Source organism: Manacus vitellinus, unplaced genomic scaffold (assembly GCF_001715985.3).
Source record: "Manacus vitellinus isolate BGI_N305 unplaced genomic scaffold, ASM171598v3 scaffold_2_pilon, whole genome shotgun sequence".
Classification (NCBI taxonomy): domain Eukaryota; kingdom Metazoa; phylum Chordata; class Aves; order Passeriformes; family Pipridae; genus Manacus; species Manacus vitellinus.
The window spans coordinates 31,538,961-31,558,819 of record NW_021940208.1 but is presented as its reverse complement, the minus strand read 5'-3'; the positions used below and the strand labels follow the sequence as shown (position 1 = coordinate 31,558,819).

General features: G+C 36.4%; 1 long non-coding RNA gene across 1 annotated transcript; it reads right to left on the bottom strand.

Moving 5' to 3' along the window:
- Positions 1–60: 60 nt before the first annotated feature.
- Positions 61–16,817, bottom strand: LOC115307589. Its single transcript, XR_003915903.1, has 5 exons — positions 16,326–16,817; positions 16,069–16,209; positions 13,343–13,494; positions 4,631–4,718; positions 61–379 (listed from the first exon to the last, which is right to left on the bottom strand). It is a non-coding gene; the product is annotated as an uncharacterized LOC115307589 (long non-coding RNA).
- Positions 16,818–19,859: the final 3,042 nt, after the last annotated feature.

Here is a 19,859-nt window from a genome sequence, read left to right as displayed (position 1 = left end):
ACGGAGAGGGGGGGCGTGCGGAGCCCCGCCGAGCCCAAGACTAAACACTTCGAAAGTTAAATCCAACTCACACGCCCCAGCACCGGTGTGGTTGACACGATGCCGATTAGTTTGCGTTTATGACGTTTTCTGACGTTTTAAGCGCTTACTGTACGCCCGAGAAGCGATTTCTCGTGGGAGAGACGAAGCGTATTTGTAAGCGTGGGGTGTCTGTGAAGTTACACCCCTGATTCGAGTCCGGGACACCCCTCCGAGAGCGAGCCGGGACGCGGGGGCCGGTCTCTCGCCGGGAAACATGCTCCTTAAGTGACTTTGGCACAGGGAAAACGTCGGCGTAGAAGCTGTCATATTGATGGCCTTGGACACTCCATTGTCCAGACTGGACAATAAGTTTTTTTTTTTAAAGGGATATAGATTTAAGTACCGAGGACAAAACCTAAATTCCATACATGGTATGCTTTCCCCAGCGTTACAAGTGTAATGTTATAGGGTTAGAAACTTGTTGCAATATGCTACTGTGTTGGGAAAAAGTGTCTGTAGTGTTTACTCAGTCTGTGAAAATATTGAAGCAGTACTTACCCACTGCAAAGTCAATAAAACTGTATCACACTAAAAACAACAAAAAGTGCTTCACACATTGATATTTCTCAAGAATTGTCTGCCAGAATGCAGCAGTGTAAAAATTATTGCTAAAACATCAGCATTTACTTGTTGCAAAATTCAAGTAACCATGAAGCCCTGTTTAATAGTACACACAGTTTTTAATGTGTTAATGGTTTGGGTTTCTTCAAAGTGTATTACTTTTTGAAGTCTGGGTGTTTCTATTTGTGCAGAAAATAGACTGAGAAGCTTTGAGCTCCTACTGTTACAAAAGTTAAAAGGAAACAAAGTTGAGCTGCTAAGTCGGCAGTCTGGAATGAGTCAATAGTATCTCCTTTGTCCTGCTAGCTTTCTCTGCTGTGGTGTATCTTTGCTCTATTTCCTCTGCACAAGCAAATGAGGATTTCTACCCTCAGCATATTTAATAGCCTTTATAGAACTCCTGGCTTCTAAATATTCTTATCTACCAGTAATATTTGAATGTCTGCCTTTCCTAGCTGTATACGACAGTCATAATACCATCAATGACAGTATGCTCACTTCTTTAACCACATTTTCCATTATCTATAATTAACGGACCAAATTATTCTTGCTTTATTGTAGTAAGCCTCCATAAAAGAAATCAATATGCCTTTTTAAAGCATTCTATCATCTTGATTTTTTGTTTGGTTTTTTTTTTTTTAAAGATTGGGCCAGAGACATGTAGATGTAGATAATTCCCCTCCCCCCCATTTTACTTGGGGATTCCCTGGGAGTCTCAAAGGGCAAGGAGGTAACATAGCTGGCTTTTACAACAGGATGACAGGACCTGACACAAGGTCACAGAGAATCTATGCTTGGCTAGCCCTGTGCTCCAGTTTTGTTTAGCTGGTAGCTAGTCCCTTGAGGGATCAATGTCAACTTAAGCATGCTAACTTCTACAGGCAATGGGTTGGCCAGTGCCCGAGAGAGTTGTGACTGGCTCCTGCAGGCTCCCTACTTCTGCCGCACTTGGAGCTTGAGTGTTGGCTGCCAGGCTGCCTTCGTGGCTCTGGAGCTTGTCACAGAGAGAAATCAAAGTGGCAACAGTAGAAAGCAAGCCCCAACACTGTCTGTTTTCTGAAAACAAAAGGTGGGTAGATGTATTAGGTGGATTGACAAAGCAGCTTGGGCAGGGATGTGGCTTAATTGACTGAGGCATAGAAACTGGAGCCAACTCCCATCACCATGAGCTAAGTTTCTGTGTGCCCTCAAATTCTGGCCTTGAATTGGTATTAGTTGTTCCATAGATCTGTCACATTCCCAAAGATGATAAACAAATGTCAATTCAATATTCCACATGTAAAAGTATTGGTGTTCAGCAATTAAAATATCAGCATACTTTCTCTGTATTACATATGTATATCCTAAATTAACCCATTAAGGGAACATATATGTGTGTGTGTATAAATCTATGCACACACACATACACACCTTCTCATATTGATAGCTTTTACTGGTTTAACTATCAAAAAGCATTGGAGATTAGAGTTGGATTACTAGAGTTCAAAGAAAAGTGAATTTGTATTAACTCACTGGGAAGTTGAAACTTGTATTTTAATATATACAGTACATAGTTTTATTTATTTTTATGTTAGAGTATGAAGGCTTTATAGGTCTGCAAGATCAAGATAATTTTTTTGTTTATAAAAATAAGATTTGCTTACGATTAATTTATCTAAGTATGCTTTTCTTTTGATACTTGAAGTACATAAATGAGTAGTTTAGCACATGATTATCTGAATGACCATTCCTTTCCTTTTTCACACTTGAAAAAGATTATCAGTCAACTCCTGCTGTAGTGTTGTATCTCTGACCACTCTGACTGTACCATTTGGTGCCTGATACTTTTTAACTTTTTTTGCCATCTAAGTCTGTGCTTCACCCACCAGTTCTTTTAAAAAAATGCAGTCCCATAATTCCCGATGATAACAAGCAGTTTTCTCTGGTGACCAGAGAAAATGTTATGGATTTCTAAACCTTTCCTTTAAAACTCTAAACATATTTATATCTTTTTATTTGTAAAGGGTGTTATTAACTTGCCTTTGGAAGTTTGACTGATTCAGACAGCATAGTTTTCCTGGTTCTGCAAGCAGGCAGTTCCAGTGTTTCAGCTTCTGCACAGTAGCACTTTAACAAGCAGCAGCCATGCATAACTAACAAGACTGCAAGTCCAGTTACTGCTTTTTAGAAGCCTCTACCCAGCTCTTATGTTATCCAAAGTGTCCATTTTATGTTGTTGCAGCCATATGACAAAACTATTAACAGCAGGAAAGTGCAGTAGTTATTTACAATGAATAAGATACCGGGGGGAGAAAAAAAAGTTTAAAAAAATGGAGCCTGGGGCACAGGAAGAAAGCAGCACAGCTCCAGCTATCCTTTTATAGTAACTGGTGTTTTGTGGAAAGTGGTTAAGAAAAGAAAACTCTCTCTTCCTTCAGCAGTTAGCCAGTGATGGCATGATCCTTCTAACTGAAGACTGATAGCATTCTTGGACAAACCTTTATGCAGGTTTCATTTCTAATATTTGGAAATGAGCAGTATTACTTTCCTCAGTTCCTTCTCTTAAACCTACTTCTGGATTCCGGGTCTTATCCTCTAGCTATATTGATAGATCTGTGATAGAACAGTTTCAAATTTGGCATTAATGCTTCATAAAAAGCAATATATATTTATGAATATTTTTAAGCACTAGTTTTCATTCATATTTTATACACGTACAGCTAACATTCTGAGTAAGTATAGATGATATTAGCTAATCAGGGCATTACTTCAAAATGTGTACATAATGTGTACATAACATACACCTGGCACAGATTAAAAAAGTGCTCTCAGCATGGATTACAGGTACAAACAAATATTTTATAAAAGAGGAATGGAAATTAGGAAATCAGTAGTAGTTCATCAGATGAGAAATATGCCTTTAGACTGCATGAAGAAGTAAAAAATAAATGTGCTGAGAACTAGGCAACACTAGCTATCAAAACAGAATATCGAGACCACTGTACTTTTTCAGGACTCTTAGTATCCTCATTTTGGGCTGAATGTGGTATTTGCATGAAAATCTTTTCTTATAAAACAGTAAATTTCACAAAGATTCCACTGTATGACAGTGTACTGATTGGCTGTCACAACTACTGACTAAATATTAATTTTGGTAGTCTTTCCAAGTTAAATCTATAAGCTCCTATATCTGGATAACTTTTAAAAACCTATCCACAAGTGAAACTCTCAACAAAACAATTTCCTGACTTGCACATTGTCCATCCTCGTTTTAAAAGATTTGTTTAGTAATTTCTTTAATCTGTCAATTTTACTTTTATTAGTTGGATGGAGAAATATTAGATAGTCTCTTTTGATTTGAAGTGCATTTCATCTTAGCTTTACAACACTAAGCAGAGTGACAAACACTGCAGACTAACTAACTACATTAGTGCAATCACTTTGGTTTCATAACTCCTACAAATTTCAATCCCTTACAAGCAACGATTTACATACCAGTGAGGGAAAATGAAAATGAGGGGGAAGCTCATTATGACAATGTAAAGTGTATTTAGTTTCTCCTAACACAGACTAGATTAAACCTGGCCTATGTCATAAGAAATGTGAAGGGTGAGAGCAGAGGGTACCTTCTCATTATGGTCATGCACAATTAATGCTCTCTTCACTCAATAGAGAAAACCAGACCCAAAATGGGAAGAAGGATCTGGACTATTATTCTTTCACCTCTGCTCTCCACCCCCACCCCTTGAGCTGTAAAGAAAGGATCAGGTTGCACTATTTTAAAAGCTGGTGCAGTACACACACTTCCTCAGTATATTGGCAAGCACTGGGAGAAAATCTCTTTCAGAGCTCCCCGCAGGAGTTCATACTGCTTCATAACATCCTTTAGCTAGGACCGTGACTTATCAACAAAGCTGAGCCTTCAACTGAGCAACAAAAACTTCTCCCAAAAAAACACACAATATTTTTAGGGACATATATGAATAACGATATTATTGAAATAACTTACCTTTGACACATGGCTTTGAATGCTTCACACTTGATGCAAGTCATAAAAACAACTATCACAATAGGTCAGCACTACAGGTAAAGTAGACCTGTAAATAAATTAAAAAAGAAATTAAGCAACTTAGGATAATTTCCTGAACACGCTAAATAAACTGAACTGATTAACGCACTAAGAATATAATCACTTTTATCCTACCATCTGAGTGCAGATTGCTACTTATTGGTCTTACAGACACTTCAAGTTAAATCATACTGCTGATGTTAAATCTACATCAGAGTGGAAGATGGATGGTGTTTTGGCCAAGGTTTGGAATGGGAGTTTAAACAAGGGCCATAATCCTGTCCTCAACTCAGAATTTCACCACTGGCTTTTTGATTTTAAGATAGGGACAATTAAAACTGTTCCATCTCTCACTGAATCTAAGAGACAATGCTTATAGGATGCACCAATACCACACATCCTAGGGTTATAAAAAGCCTAAAATAGGTAAGATCTGAAATAAGTGAAAAATCTGAAACAGTTCCTGAGGCAAGGCACCTAGTTAGCTGTGACTACTGAATGTCAAAAGGCTAATCCAGCTATGAAGATCTCTCTTAAAGGAGTTCTCATGTTGTATCATATCCCCACATAAAAAAGAAACCCAAAATTACAGTGACTGAAATCCTCACCAGTCTTCCACACTCTTCACATTAGATATGAAGACCTGAACTGGGAAGGGGCACTAAAAGCCTCATATCTCACCAGGGATCCTCCTGGAGGAACTATGGAAGGAAGTCATGAGCCTCCTCCTGTTGGAATAGGGGAAGTTTTGGATGCAGTGGAAGAGTCAGTACAAAGCACTGCATGAATGCTGGGCTGAGTCAGTGGCACTTGGAGGCTAGAAGGGCTGTCAAGAGGCCCAGCAGCGAGAAGGTATAAATCCTGTTTAATCTTGCCTCAGCCACTTCTACTTGAGCTCTGAGAGTTTTACAAGGAGTAAAATCTCATTCCAGGCTTAAAAGAAGCTTGAGGTCTATAGATAAAAAGCTGTATGTTACACCTAGGTATTACAATTTTAGTTGTTAATAATACACAGTTTCAACATATAGACTGGCAGATACTTCATTTGAAAGTAAGAATTAAAATCATGACAGGTTGTGTCATATGACAAAAAATTTACAGGTAGTAGCAAAATTCTCCTTTTCTCATGCATAAGAGTCATCCTTCTAAAGGGAGAGCCTGCTGGAAACACGCAAGAGGCACATGAAAATGGAGGGAGAGATAAGAAGTTTAATGGAAGATATTGAGTTGGATGACTGAAGTCTTCATCAAATAAGAAAGCAGTCTCCTATCTACTTTCTGATGGTGTGTAAATGAATGAATCAAAGCCCACACATTCTCTTGCAAATCATGTCACAAGGATTCTACCTGTCTATGCCCCTGAGGTCATGAGTGACTATGTATTGACCTCTGACAGACTCCTGCTGCCTTTCCTTTAATGCAGCGAGCATACACCTCTCTAACCACATGAGTGCTATACATCGCATACTGCCTACCCTTCCTTTCTTTTAGCGATTTATACTCCCCAAAATTTCCTATAATCCTGTGTATTTCTCTACAGCCTTTCCTGAACTGAGAAGTTTCTTGATACTTAAGCAGATGGGTTAAGGAATAAGGAAAAGCATAAGAAGATATTATTACAGGGAGAGTCCCAGCAACTTTTCAGAAAAAGGAATACTTTATTTCAAATAAAATAAAATTGTTTTCAACTGAAAGAGGCTCATGTTCATATTATCACTAAAACTTTTGCTGAAAGGGGAGAAAACAGTAACTGTAGGCAGTAGTTCAAAAGGAAGTTCTGTTACAGTACAGACCAAAAAATTTAAGTTCTTACACTGTATAAAATATGTAATTATTGCTGAACTTCTGCATATGCCTTAAATACTGAGCTGTGAGTGTGGACTGCTCTTTAATGTGTTCAACAGCCTTAATGCTGAAACCTATACAAGGAAATAATTATTACAATAGCATTCACAAAGCACAAAACCGAGATATTCTTTCACTGAAACTTCTCCAGTTCCAACAAAGACAGCATTCAAAAAAAAAAAAAAAAGAAAAAAGCATTCCAAAGACCACTGTAGATGCTGGACATAGACCGATTCTTGAGTCAAAGACAGACATCCGCCAGCCAAAAGGAATAACTCGAACAAAGGAGAGACTTTCAAGTTTCAGACTTTCAAGTTCGAGACCTCTAATTTGAACTTATCTGTTTTCATATATCAGTAGGTTCAGTGGAGTTAGAAATATCCAGTATGTGTAATGAAAACAATCCCTATCAGTGGATACAGCATGAACATGATAATATATGTTTTCCAACCCTAGAGCAATTGTCAAGCAATTACTATTTGTCAAGGTAACACAGTTGATAGTCAGGGTCATCTAACCCTAGATCATCTCCTTCTACCTTATTCTGAGGCAGGTCTCAGTAACTCAGCTGCCCAGCTTTCTTTGATTTGCTCTGAATGTAATTTGCAGATGCAGGTTTCTCTCCCTACACACAGTGAGGAAACCGAGGGAGGCGGTGGCAGCAGCAGCAAAGGGTTGCACTTTCTGCACCACGATGGCTCATATAAGCAACAGCTGCTGGGGTTTTGTTCTAAAACGAAGGAGGGCCTGTGCGGGTCAGAGGGGACTCCTGGACAACTGATTATTAACCAGGGCTTTCTAAAGCACTTGCAAGGCCCATATTGTGTTTGTTTAGGACCCAGAACTACAAGTGCATGTTATAAGCAGACTGGATGAATTGGTTTGTGTCCCTGAGTTCAATTATCAATTCTAGCTAAAACAGAAAGGATAAGAGCTTTGTCTTAGTAAGCCTATTTTGGTCTGGTTTTACATTTCCTTTTTTTTTTTTTATTTTAAAGGCCCTTATTCAACTAAATATATCCCCTATACAAAATATGATTCTTTTTGCTATCCAGATTGTGATTTCATGCCTGTACAATTTTTATTTAACCATCTATATAATGAACTTGTGATTCTTAATCTTTACATTTTATAATATAAAATTAATGGCTTCTCTTTACTATGACTTGGTCTTCCAATTATAATTTATAAAAGTGTGTGTGTAGATGGAAAATGGAATTCAATCCAAATGTAATAAAGAGCCCTTCATTTTTTATCAGTTAAATTAAATAACCATAAATGTACATAACATTTAAGAAAAAAAAAGTTATCAGAACATGCTGCATTGAAAACAGATTCATTCAGCAAGAACTGATCACTGCTAGTTCGTGAACTTAAATGATTGTTTCTGGCTAGCACAACCTTCAAGACTTTGGAACTAGTACATCTCACCCTCTTACAGATTTCATTCATGGACCTGAAGAGAACAAATGACATTACCTGCTTTTTCATCTCCCAGTGGATTTTTCAACTTTGAACATACTAGTCATTAACATAAACTGGATTAAAAGAGAAAAGGAAAAGCTATCAGAAGCAGGTTCCACATTCTGCAGGTTATAGTTCCAACTGCTCTGCCAGTGACTTCCACCCCTTCAGCGGTTTGACTTTATCTAAAACTTTGGCATAAAAAACCGTGCAACTCAGTATTATTGTGTTATTTTAAAATACTATAGTAAATTTAACTTTAATACTGGCTCCCTACTTTCATAATTAAGCAGTCTTGTTAAAAAAACAACATTTAATTTAAATAAAGCATACGTATAGAATTCATTAAAGACATATTAATCATTCCAGGAGGCCACAAAAGGAACCGAAAATGTGAATTCCTTCCTTTCTTTTTTTGTCAGCCATTTACACTACAGTATGTTCAAACCAGAATGGGTTCCTACTGTGCCTGTCGGTGTACATACAAAGTTAAAGAGACAGAGCCCTGGCACAGAGGTTTGCCTTCATTTCCTCAACACCTGAGGTGGTAGAAATAAGAAAACAAACAGGATAGGGTTTTTTTTTCAGTGCACTGGCTGTTCAGGTGCAGATTTACCAGAAGCAGGAGGCACAGGTTAAAAGGATACTATGGTGAGTTCTAGATCCTGCCCTGTTCCTCCATCCATTCTTCCCCTCCCCAAGCTCTAGCTGCACCTATGCCTATCTACTGAAAATTGGAAGGACTTCTGGTTAACCAGGGAACTGAACATAAGCATTGACCACCTTAATCTCTGCTAAAAATAGAGACTTCCCATTAAATTTCCTTGTTCTTACTTAGTGACTTAGGAGGATAAGCTGTCAGGACAACTTCCTAAGTTTAAAGGAAGAGAAGGAAAGTTATTTCTGAGAATGTCCAAAGGCTTTGATCCTGGCTTGCTGTATTTTGGAATAGATCTGTGGATTTGATTTATTCACTTTACAAGGATCAGAATGAAATTCCTCTTCCCAAATTACTGTGATGGAAACAACACTATCCCACAGATTTTTTATTAATTTTCTTGCTGTTCTCTTTGGCAGGCTCAAAGATTTCTTTGAAATAAAGAAAATCTGAAGGCCAGCATAAGGAACAAGTCACTACTCAGAATTACAATGGTAACAACAAGTTTCTAGAGAGATGAAAAAGAAGAAATTTTGGTTTAGGTGAAGGCAAAATTAAGTGAGGAAAAAGAGGAGAAGTAGAGGCATTTCATTAACATGTTATAAAATCTTTGAAATACTACGGACTATGAAGTTAGCAAAGCTGAGTGTGCAGTAAAAGGAATGAGAATGACTGAGATTGACTATAGTTGATTGAATTTTAAAGAGGGCAAGGTCCTAAAAGTATTTTGTTTCATTTTTGCAAAGACTGTGAGTAGGTCAAGATGCATAAATAAACATTACTTTAAGAATACTAGAGAGGTCAGACTGGTTCAGGCCAGGCATACACTTGGCCCATTTACCTATCTACAACAGCTGTCATAAGCCAATTCTTATCCAAATATTCTCTCAGTGAACAGCAGGCCCAGGACAAGCACATTTGATAATGCCCATAGGTTCCAGCATCCAACTTTGTTTTACCTTGGAGGGTTTCCTGAACCTGATGTGGTTTGTCTAGTTAGTGACCTTTACTAGATCTCTCTGCCAGGGTCTTGTGCAGTCTCTCCTTAGATCAATGAGAACTTCTTTAATCCATACTGTCTTTAGTTACATAATGTTGTGAGTATATTACCCATGAACATGTAAGCTAATATAATTTATTGTATTATTTGCTTTGAACATGCCTACTGCTAGTGTCCTCTGAAGCACCCTCATTTATTTATTGATAGAGAAGGTGAAAAGTTGGTTCCTGTCCATACTTTTTGTCTGTGATTTTAAAACATCTATTGCTATTTTGAAGAAGCAAATTTTGGTATTTGTTAGAGGGGTGCTGTAATTACAGTCTGAAGAAGACTCCATTGCCCCTGGTCTGGAAATCTATTTCTTCTTAGGTCTGCCAATAAACCACCAGTTTGCCTGCTATCTGTGGCAGATGCTGAAGCTGCTATTGCAAAGAAGTCCTTCCAAGATCTTGAGAACTGGAAGCTTAGATGAGCACATTCTGACAGAGCCATTCTTTTCCACTGTTAGGGAAGATGCATTAGAGGAAAAGATGCAGTTGTGCATATTGTGCTCTTAAAACCCTGCTGGTCTTTCTGCAAGCAGAATCTAAAAAAATAGTAGGGAGTGGAAATAAAGATAAGAAAATTTGCCAATCCACATAAATCAGCCCCATTCAAAGCAAATTACTTGCTAATAACTAAAGCTCAAGGAAGCAATGTAAACTCTATCTAAAATATGAAGCAGAAAACTGAAGACAAAGTAGTTCAAGCCTCCTCTAAAGGAGAAAGGCATTGTTTTTTGAGTTTGCCAGGAGACTCTAAGTGGACACAATTAACATCATAATAAAACCAGCAGAAGCTTTTGAGAGTTTCCTATTATTTCAGTAGGAGAGTCATATATACCCATGCAGTATACTCCCATTTTCTCTACTATGTGTTTTACAAGGCACAGAAATATTTCTCAAGCAGGCAGGAAAGCCCAGTTTCTATTAGTAAAGAATTATACAGATAGGTAAGAGAGGTCTCCATTCTTAGGTAAAAATATAAACAACACCCTTTTAGAAATCTTACTGCAAGGTAAGGTATATTGTACTGCTCTACAGAAGATAAGCAGCTATTGCAGAAAAAATGGACTTTGAGGGAAAATATGTTAACTCCACTTAGTGTCAAAACTATTGCACAGCCCCATGCTACTGAAGTAGAAGAGGTTAAGGGATACCGATGATGCCAAGATACTCAAACAGAAAGTCTTTTCATTTAGGTTTGTGAGTAACTCTAGTTAAAGTGACTCTATTAGACACAAAATGATCTGTACTGTTGCAAAATAGTTTCTGTCAGCAGATTTCACCTAAGCAACGCCCAGTCTATCAGCTATAATCCTACTGGGTTTGGCTGCAGGATCTGATTATTATTTCAGAAGAGTATGTCTGGCTAAGCAGGTAAAGAGAATGTACTGAAAGTTTCACAAGACACAAAGAAAGGCAAAAAACAAACAAAAAAAGGCACGCAAAGCCCATATTATTAAACAGGTAAACAAAACATTTTGTCAGGAGCTCTCAGCATCCCTCTAGTTAGAACAGACACCTATTTGTATCTGTTATGAACAAGCACACATTTAAAAGTCCCCCTTTGAAAAACATAACTCTGGAAGACAGGTCAGTCCTGTTGACTCCCTGCTACGATGGTTAGATATGCTGAAGGTTAGAAATGCTCGAGAGCCTCTAACATTATCGGCCCTAATCCCAAATGTTGCCTGGTTCTGACTGGTTTAACTCAGAGCCATATGTCACATGAAAGTTCTTGCCCCTCAATGGCTTGTTGACAAATAGATAATTAATTATCACACTAACTATCGGCACTCGTTTGGGAAGTCCCTGAAAAACAAACCCAAATTTACTTTCTGTTCAAGACAGAGGGCACTGACTGAAATAATTATACGGAGAGAAAGCATCTCCTGAACATCCCAGAGATTTTGAATGGGAGCAAATCCCTCTCTCTGTCACCCAGACCCTTGGTAATTTGAGGTATGAAGGTGACACTGTAATAAGTGTCATTTGTTCAAAGTTTAATGAGGAAAGGACTTCTTTATGTACCCCAGACATCTGATGCAGCATGTACCAGGTCATTGCAAGGCTGTGTTTTTAATCAATTTTGTGCACAATGTAGATAAAGTACAAAATGTTTTGGGAGAGACTATAATTGCTGAGATGTTTTCACTGATCTTAAAAGATGACCTACAAGCTGATTTAGTGGATCTGTTGCTGTCTAGGATCTCTCCTCTGGGAAGTAAAAAGCTCTATATAACATGATGTATAACAGCAAAACCATAACCAAGTGTTTTAAATCAATGTTGTTTTTGTAAGTCTGAGAACTGTTGATCATATAGTTTTAGACTTGTGTGAACTGAATCAGTGATCTGTTGTGGTACTACACCTCAATCCTTTATCTTCTGAGGCAGGCTGTGATGATGGCTACTTTTTCTGGGAGGAGGCATCGCAAACACAAAGTCAACAGAAAATTCCTGCTTGTTTCACAACAAAGACTGAAGAGTAGCACTCTGTAATATAATCTAGAGTTCCTATGAGGAATCCAAGGTCTTTTCTCTGCTGCATGGATCCCTATGTAAAAATAGACATCTTGCAGGCTGGCAGTTCAAAATCCCTGAGGATTAGTGATTGGTTAGAAGATTATGGATACTACTCCAGACTGAATTTGAAATACCAAATGAAATTGCTGAGGCACCAATAGTTGACACAGAACTGCCAGCCCCCTCACCCTTTCGGTAAAGTTGTAGAGACAGAAGGCCCTGTCACTGATTTGTAATGGTACATTTGCTTCTGCAATCAGTCATAGAAGGGAACCTATTTCTGGTGTTTATTGTTTCTAATAAGCTAGATAGCTTGTTATAGAATAAAAGAGAGAAAAGCCACGGGGCCAGCAAGTCACTCAGCACTAGGTATGACATGGTACTGAAATACAAAGAAAATTGCTATTATCAGGGCTATAAATACATAAAGCACTTAACACAAAGCCAGTCACTATCAAGGCCCCTGCAGGGAATGCCAGGGTATGCAAGTAATAAAATTGATCTTTTTAGGACCTGGACTCTAAAATACACATATCAAAGACATGCCATATTGCTGATGAATCTTTCATCCCTTGCTACATGCCTGGGCAGCAACTTGTGTTGAGAATCACATTCTTCTTGCCTCCATCAGTCTTCTCTGCCAATACAAGTGGACCCTGATACTGGATATGTCCCAGAAGATCAGAATCACAGGTTTTAGGACACTGAATAAGAGAGACTGTCTTAAATCATAACTATAGCTTTACTCGTGGAATTTAGCAACCAATTGATTTCTGTTTAAGGGACTGTTTAAGAAGGAGGTCTCTCCCTCCCCTGCTGTATGTTTCCTCTTGGAAAGAGGAAATGTTACTATGGGATATCTTGCTCTCCAAAGAATCACATTAAGGGAAATCTTAAACCCCAGTAACCTATGACTCCTTTATCCATATATAAAGAGATATATCTAGTATGTTAACTCAAACTATATTTTGCTAATGGTCATAAGGGGACTTAATTTACTCCATGAAATTAATTATACTATCACAAATAAAGTTAAGTAAATCACACAGTGCATGTACTGCATTATTTCCATCTCTGTGGTATGATGAAAATAATGAAATCATCAATGGTTGTACTCACATGGCTATTTAATGCCCTGAGGACAGTGGACATGAAGGTGCTTCAAGTAGTAGTCTGCTGATACCATTTAATGGACTCTGCTTATCCAAATAATTTGTCCTTGCACTCTAGGGACACATGCACACCAGCAATGAAATCCATCTACACAACCACTCAAAGAAGCATCCAAAAGCATCCCAGATGAGTTATTAATGTTCTTTGTAGAAACTGGGCAATTAAAATAACTCTGTGCTTTGGCCAACTTGAGTGGAAAACCAGGCTATACAAAGTAACACAAAAACTGCATTAATAAAGTAACTACTTCTTTATACTGTTGCTGTACCTCACACTGTTAGTCTGGAGAGCCCAAAACTACAATAAATGCAATTTCTAGTTTTCTAAATAAAATATTTTCATAATTATGATGTTTTCTTATCTATTTCTCAAAACTGGACAAAAATTATCCACACTCCTAAACACTAACGTTTACACTTTCCAACCTATCTCTTTCTGATGTAGAGTTTGTACTACTTTGTTCAGTCCAATTGTGGTTACATTAAATATGGGGATTACATTACATTATTAAATCTGCTAAAACAGAATAACTCAGAATAACTGCACACCATGTTTTCCCAATTCTACCTCCAATCATAGATTCTCCTGCCAAGTTAAATAAATATTATATCATTCCAGTTTCCTTATATGTGCTGTTTACCACACTTAATCAAAGTGCATATATTTTTTATTCCTAACCACACTTTAATTATTCTTACTGTTTCTGAATGTCCTTATTTAATCTGTAAATAATATTTTTTAAATTATTAAATTATAATTTCATTAACACCTTTGAAAATGGGGGTTAGATCCTTCTATATTATTAACTCTGTATGTTTCTGAGTATTCATACTATCCAAAAGAGACCCAGGCACCTTGCTGGGGATTGATTTCTGTAGTAGTTGTGCCAGGCCTCTGAAGATATGCAGAAAAACTAAATTTCTCATCATAATAAATCCCCTCTGGTTAAGTAAATACTCTCTGTAGTCAGTCAATTTTTTTTAAACTGTTCAATAAAATATTAAATGGGAAAGCTTAAAATATAGTTTGCATTTTCAACTGTAAAAATGAATGTTCGTTCACAGTAACTATTAAGTTAATATACATGTTGAGAAGCAAGTTGTCACAAGTAAAACCAGATAACCTGAGGTTTCAATTGTAAGTAAAAGGAGTCTTAGTATTTTTTCATTTTTCTCCATTTGTTCAATTGATCAAGGCATTTTGCAATTTAGAACCATTATTCTTTCTTCATGAAGCATCTTCGATCGTAAGTTACTTCTTCGACTGTCATGAGAAGTCAAGTCACATAACTTTCAGAGGCCTTTTTAAAGCAGTATTCACTTCTATCCAGGAATTATGTTTTCCTATGCTTGTAAAAAAGTGTCAGTTAAACATTCTAAAGTTATTTGCTGGACATGTTCCTCCAAAAACTTCTCTCACCTATACTGTTTTTCTTCTATATAAACTGCATTACTATAAAGATGCAGTGGTATGTAACTCATATTCTTGAATAATTCTATTCAAGTTTACAACAATCTTTCTCCAGATCAGCTTGTATTATAAAGGTTGTAAGACTTTGGTGGTCTCTTTGTAAGTTAATTCTCAAATATCATAAGCAGATGCTTCCTACTTTAAAAAAACAACCAAACAAAAAAAAAAAAAACAAAAACAAAAAACTAACCAAACAAAAACAAGCAAGCAAACAAACAACCAAAAAAACAACCAAAACCAAACCATAAACCAAAGCCAGGTAAATCTAAATGATTCAAGTGTAGTATTAAATAGAAAAGTTATACTGGAACCCCTTGGTTCCTTATCCAGTTAACAAGACACAACAAGCTACAAAAGTGAAGGGGTGCTACTTTTCTTATTTAATCTTCCTCTCTGGGATGTTAACTGAGTGAAAGCTACTTGATTCTCTGTACACAATTCACATTTTTAATACAGCTGCTTCTAATAATTGAAATGTTTCTAACACAATTTGAGGGGTGAGGGTACAATAAAAAGTCCATTTGCAAACGTTCACAGCCTTTCCTGTCACAGACCCAATACAAGAAAAACCACTAGAAGATAAACACTTTAATTTGAAGACTTTAATTACTGTTTGATATGAACACATAAGTCCTTAAGCACCTAACAGAATTCTTAGAAAGCACAGACATGCTAGCCAGTATTCTGAATAGACTGAATTCTGTCAGTATTCTGAATAGTCAAATGATCCTCATTCCTTCAATATTCTTGCTCTTATGTTATATATTTTATGCTCTAACAAAAGCATATACATGGATTATTCCTGTTTTAATCAAGGCCATGAATGTTGGTAACATGTACCATACATTTTCTTTAATGTTGTTTTTTAGTACAGAAAAATAAAATAACTTGAGGTTTGGAGCAGAAATGCAAGTGATATTTTCTAATATCACTAACTAATTTCACTTTAGGGTTCCATTATCACAGCATAGATACTAGGTTTCATTTTTATTACTAACAGACTTTATTTATCACTGTAAAAATAGTCCATTAACCACAGAAAGTAAAATTCACCATCAAAGTTCTGGTTTTGTTTAGGAATCAGACTTTTTCAGATATTCTGTCAAATAATAAACCCTAGTCATCTATATCTGACTTAAAAGAAACTATATGTGTTTTGAATTCAGAATATTTCCCTGTAATACCTACAAAGGTATACATACCTGAGGAGTGTGTGCTAGATAGAATTAGAAGCCAAGAAAAAAGGGTATTGACCAGCTTCCTGACCAGAGAACCAAGCAGTGTAAGGAGAACAATAGCACTGCTTGTATGAACAGGTAACATGCTTTATCCTTATTGATGAACTGTAAATAGAAATTATATGTATATGAATTTTAAAATTTAAATAAGTGAAAATTAAAATATACAAAGGCATACAAAATTCAAGAATACATCTTTCAGCAAAAAAAAAAAATGATACCTGCATTTATGATGATTTATCATGCGTTTGGACTATCCGATTTCATCTCCACATTCCAACTTATTTTTCAAATTACTTCTTAATATTCCAGATTATTTATTGTGTGGAGCCAACAGTTATAAAAGAAGATAAGTGTAAGAGCATTTTGATGACAGAAACTTTTTGTCTAATCCATTCTAAATTGCCAGTGAGGAAGATGCTGCATCAATGACAGATAGGTTGGTTCCAGTTTTTAACTGTCCTTGTACTTAGAAGGATTTTCCAAATATGTAGCCTGTTATTTTTGACTGCAAACTAAGATAATTTTTTTATTGTTCTTCCACAACTGGATACAAAAGACAATTGGTGACCATCTTCTTCACAATGATCTTCAGATGTCATATTATTTTCCCCAGTCTGCTCTTGACTAAACAAATACAACTCTTTTGAAACATGCCTTATAAATCTTGCTTTCCAAGAATGTTTTCACTCTTGTTCTTCTATGGATTCTCCTCTACATGAAAATTGAAATAATTTTCCTTTTTCAGACTTTATTTTAACACAAATAAAACAATTTTATTCACTGACTTTTACTCTGGCCATTTTGCATGAGTGTTCTTTGATTTTGCTTCATCTGTAAATGGCAGTATCAACATTACTTGAAATTTTACAATTACTGTAGAGCAGTAGGCCCCACAGACTCTTGAAAAAAATACATCTTTATATCTCAGTAACTTTTCTGGAAATGAGTAATAACAATTTTCTTTGAATCTAGAGTAAGTAACTTTTTCTTACTTTTTCCTTTTCTTCAAAGAACTGGATAAAACAGGGATTTCGTTTATATCTTCTTAGTTTTACAGTTAATAGCTAAAACAAGAATTATGCTATTCTTAATAAATAAGCAGACAGATAGATGGATGGACAGACAGGCATAAATCTAGTTTTTCACTGAGAATCAAGCATAACAGAAGGGAGATTTGACTCAAAGCCTGTATCTCTCTCTATTGTCTCAAAAAAGGTAATGTCTGCTGAAATAGAGTTAGAAGGTTGTTGCTAGTTGAAGTATGCTATGGAGTCTCTCTTTGATGATTACACAGTTACTTGTTTGTGGTAAAGGTATGTCATGCTTTACATTGTTTTCAATGAGTTTTGCCAAAATAAAGAGGAAATATTCTGGACCAAGAAAAGTAAAACAAAGGATGTCTGAAAATAACAGATCAATTCTGCAGTGGTGACCTGTCTTCACATTTTTTACCAAATGTCTGCCTTTAGAGAATCTAGTTTCTTTACTTTTTTTTATCACAAATAGTTTATCCCAGGAATCTTCAAATTATGTGCTTGGAAAAAAGGGGGGAAAATAAAAGGAAGTGATAAACTGCACAGCAGTTTATGAAATTTAGCCCAGATTTTCTGCTTCTTTGCTCTACTTCACTTGTGCAGACCACGGAACTATACCATAGTCACATGTGAAAGTTCTTCTCAGAAGTGGTTTCTACAGTTTGGTTTTGCTTTTTAATATTCATATAGTTTAGTCATAGGTTACTTTCACAATGAATTCCTGAAATTTAGTAGTTGTTCTTTGTAATCTAGTTAATCTATCCATCTGCAAAATGTGCATGATGCCTAGGTGTACTCTCAATAGACTGAGTACATAGGCTGAAGGGCTCCCAGCAGCACTGCACTCCTGCTCAGAGACACCCAATCTCCACCTCCAGAAAAGCCTCTACCCCTTCAGCCAAACTTCTGAATGCAGTTATTTTCTCCTTTCCATACTCCAACTTAGCTTCCAGCAGCTCTTACAAACTATGTCCCCCCACTTCCTCAGGAAACATAGAGAGGCAATCCCCCAGCAAATGATTATTTAAGCAGGAGTGATGGGCACAGAGTGTATTCACCATGAAGGGAGAAGCAGTCTATGAAAACTTCTCTAGCAGACAGTTGTACCTGCAGTATCTGCCATAAGATTTTTCAGAATGTCTTTTTGCAGAAGTCTTCAAACTACTCTTTTCCTCAAAACAGGAACTACCAGTTCTGGTAGTTCAGACATTAGGTTTAGAATATGTAATGTACTCAGAGAGAAGTGGATAACTTCAAGTATTTTGTTTGGATGTTTCATGTAATTTTCTAAAACTATACTCAGGGGCATCCCAGTATTATAATTTTATATAATTCACTTGCATTTCCAAATTACAAGATCATTATAAGAAAGAATACTTCTTTGTTTCAGCTAGGTATGTAATATATGTGACAGATTTGCTCTATGTTATTCTTCATCTATATAATTCTACTTTCTTATATTCTTCATTGACATTCTCTTGCTTTTTCAAATGTAGTTTCTATTATCGGCAAAAATATGTTCCTACTGATGTCAAAGCAAGCCAAAGGTACAGAATTGTACATTCAGACTACAGAAGTGATTTTTCCTAACATAGTTCCCTACTGTGCTGCATATCTGGTTGATGGCAATACAGTAAAGCCAGAATAGCCACTTAGTTCCTCCAGAAAAGCTGCCTGCGTTTCTGCAGGACTGCTTCTCCAAATACTAAATTAACAGGAAAATTTATGCTGAATAGTTGTTAGGATGGTCTATTTTCTTATCAGTGTTCCATTAAGAATAATTTCCTATTAAGAACTGTTTCCAAACACCTACTTCCAATTTTACTTCTCAAACTCTGGCTATTTTTGTTTGATTTATAGCATCCTAAAAGTTTGCCCATTTTATTTCATTTATGTCCTTTATGTTGTCAGCACCCACCGGAGTAGCTGATACCTTTTCAGAATCTGCATGTTGTTTTTATCTGAGCAGTTTATTTCCTCTCTTTACCTCTGAGTGACTTAAAAGATAATACTCAACTGAACCCTAACAGATCATATTCCAACATTGTCTGACTTGCCACATTTTCCTTTTCTTTTTTATTTTCTGTCTTCGGATTGAAGATGTTAATCTCAGGTCACAAAGTAGTCTATGAATGTAAATTTATTTTTTCTTTTTGTGCAGTTTTTTCTGCACAAAGTTTTCTACAACCTATAAAACTAGAAGTTATCATGAAACTAACTGGTCAAAATATGACCTGGAACCTAATAGTAATTATATCACATGCTGAAAAACTGTCCAGGTAGTACAGAGATTACGCTAATCCCAAGACATTATTGCATATCCTTCTTTGAAAACTGTATAAATATTCAGTAGAATCCTTATCCCATCATGTGCATGATGAGGTGACTATTTTATATTGAAGCATGTCCACTTCAGCATTAGATCCTTCTTGAAAGTCTCAGAATAAAATGCTATAAGCATTAATGCATTATATTTCAGGCTTTTATCCTACAAGGAGGTCCACACAGGTGGGACCCAAACTTCATTTTAATAATGAAGTAAATCCATTTACCCAAGTGGTCCTATACTGACTTCTTTATTGTAACCTTGCTTATCTTGATAAGAATATTCACTCATCTAACTGGCTTTACAGTTTCAATTTTAAATGCTTTTACATCAGTCAAGTACTGTTTTTCCTTTTATTGTCCTCCTCTGACTTTCTTAATTTACCAGGTTTT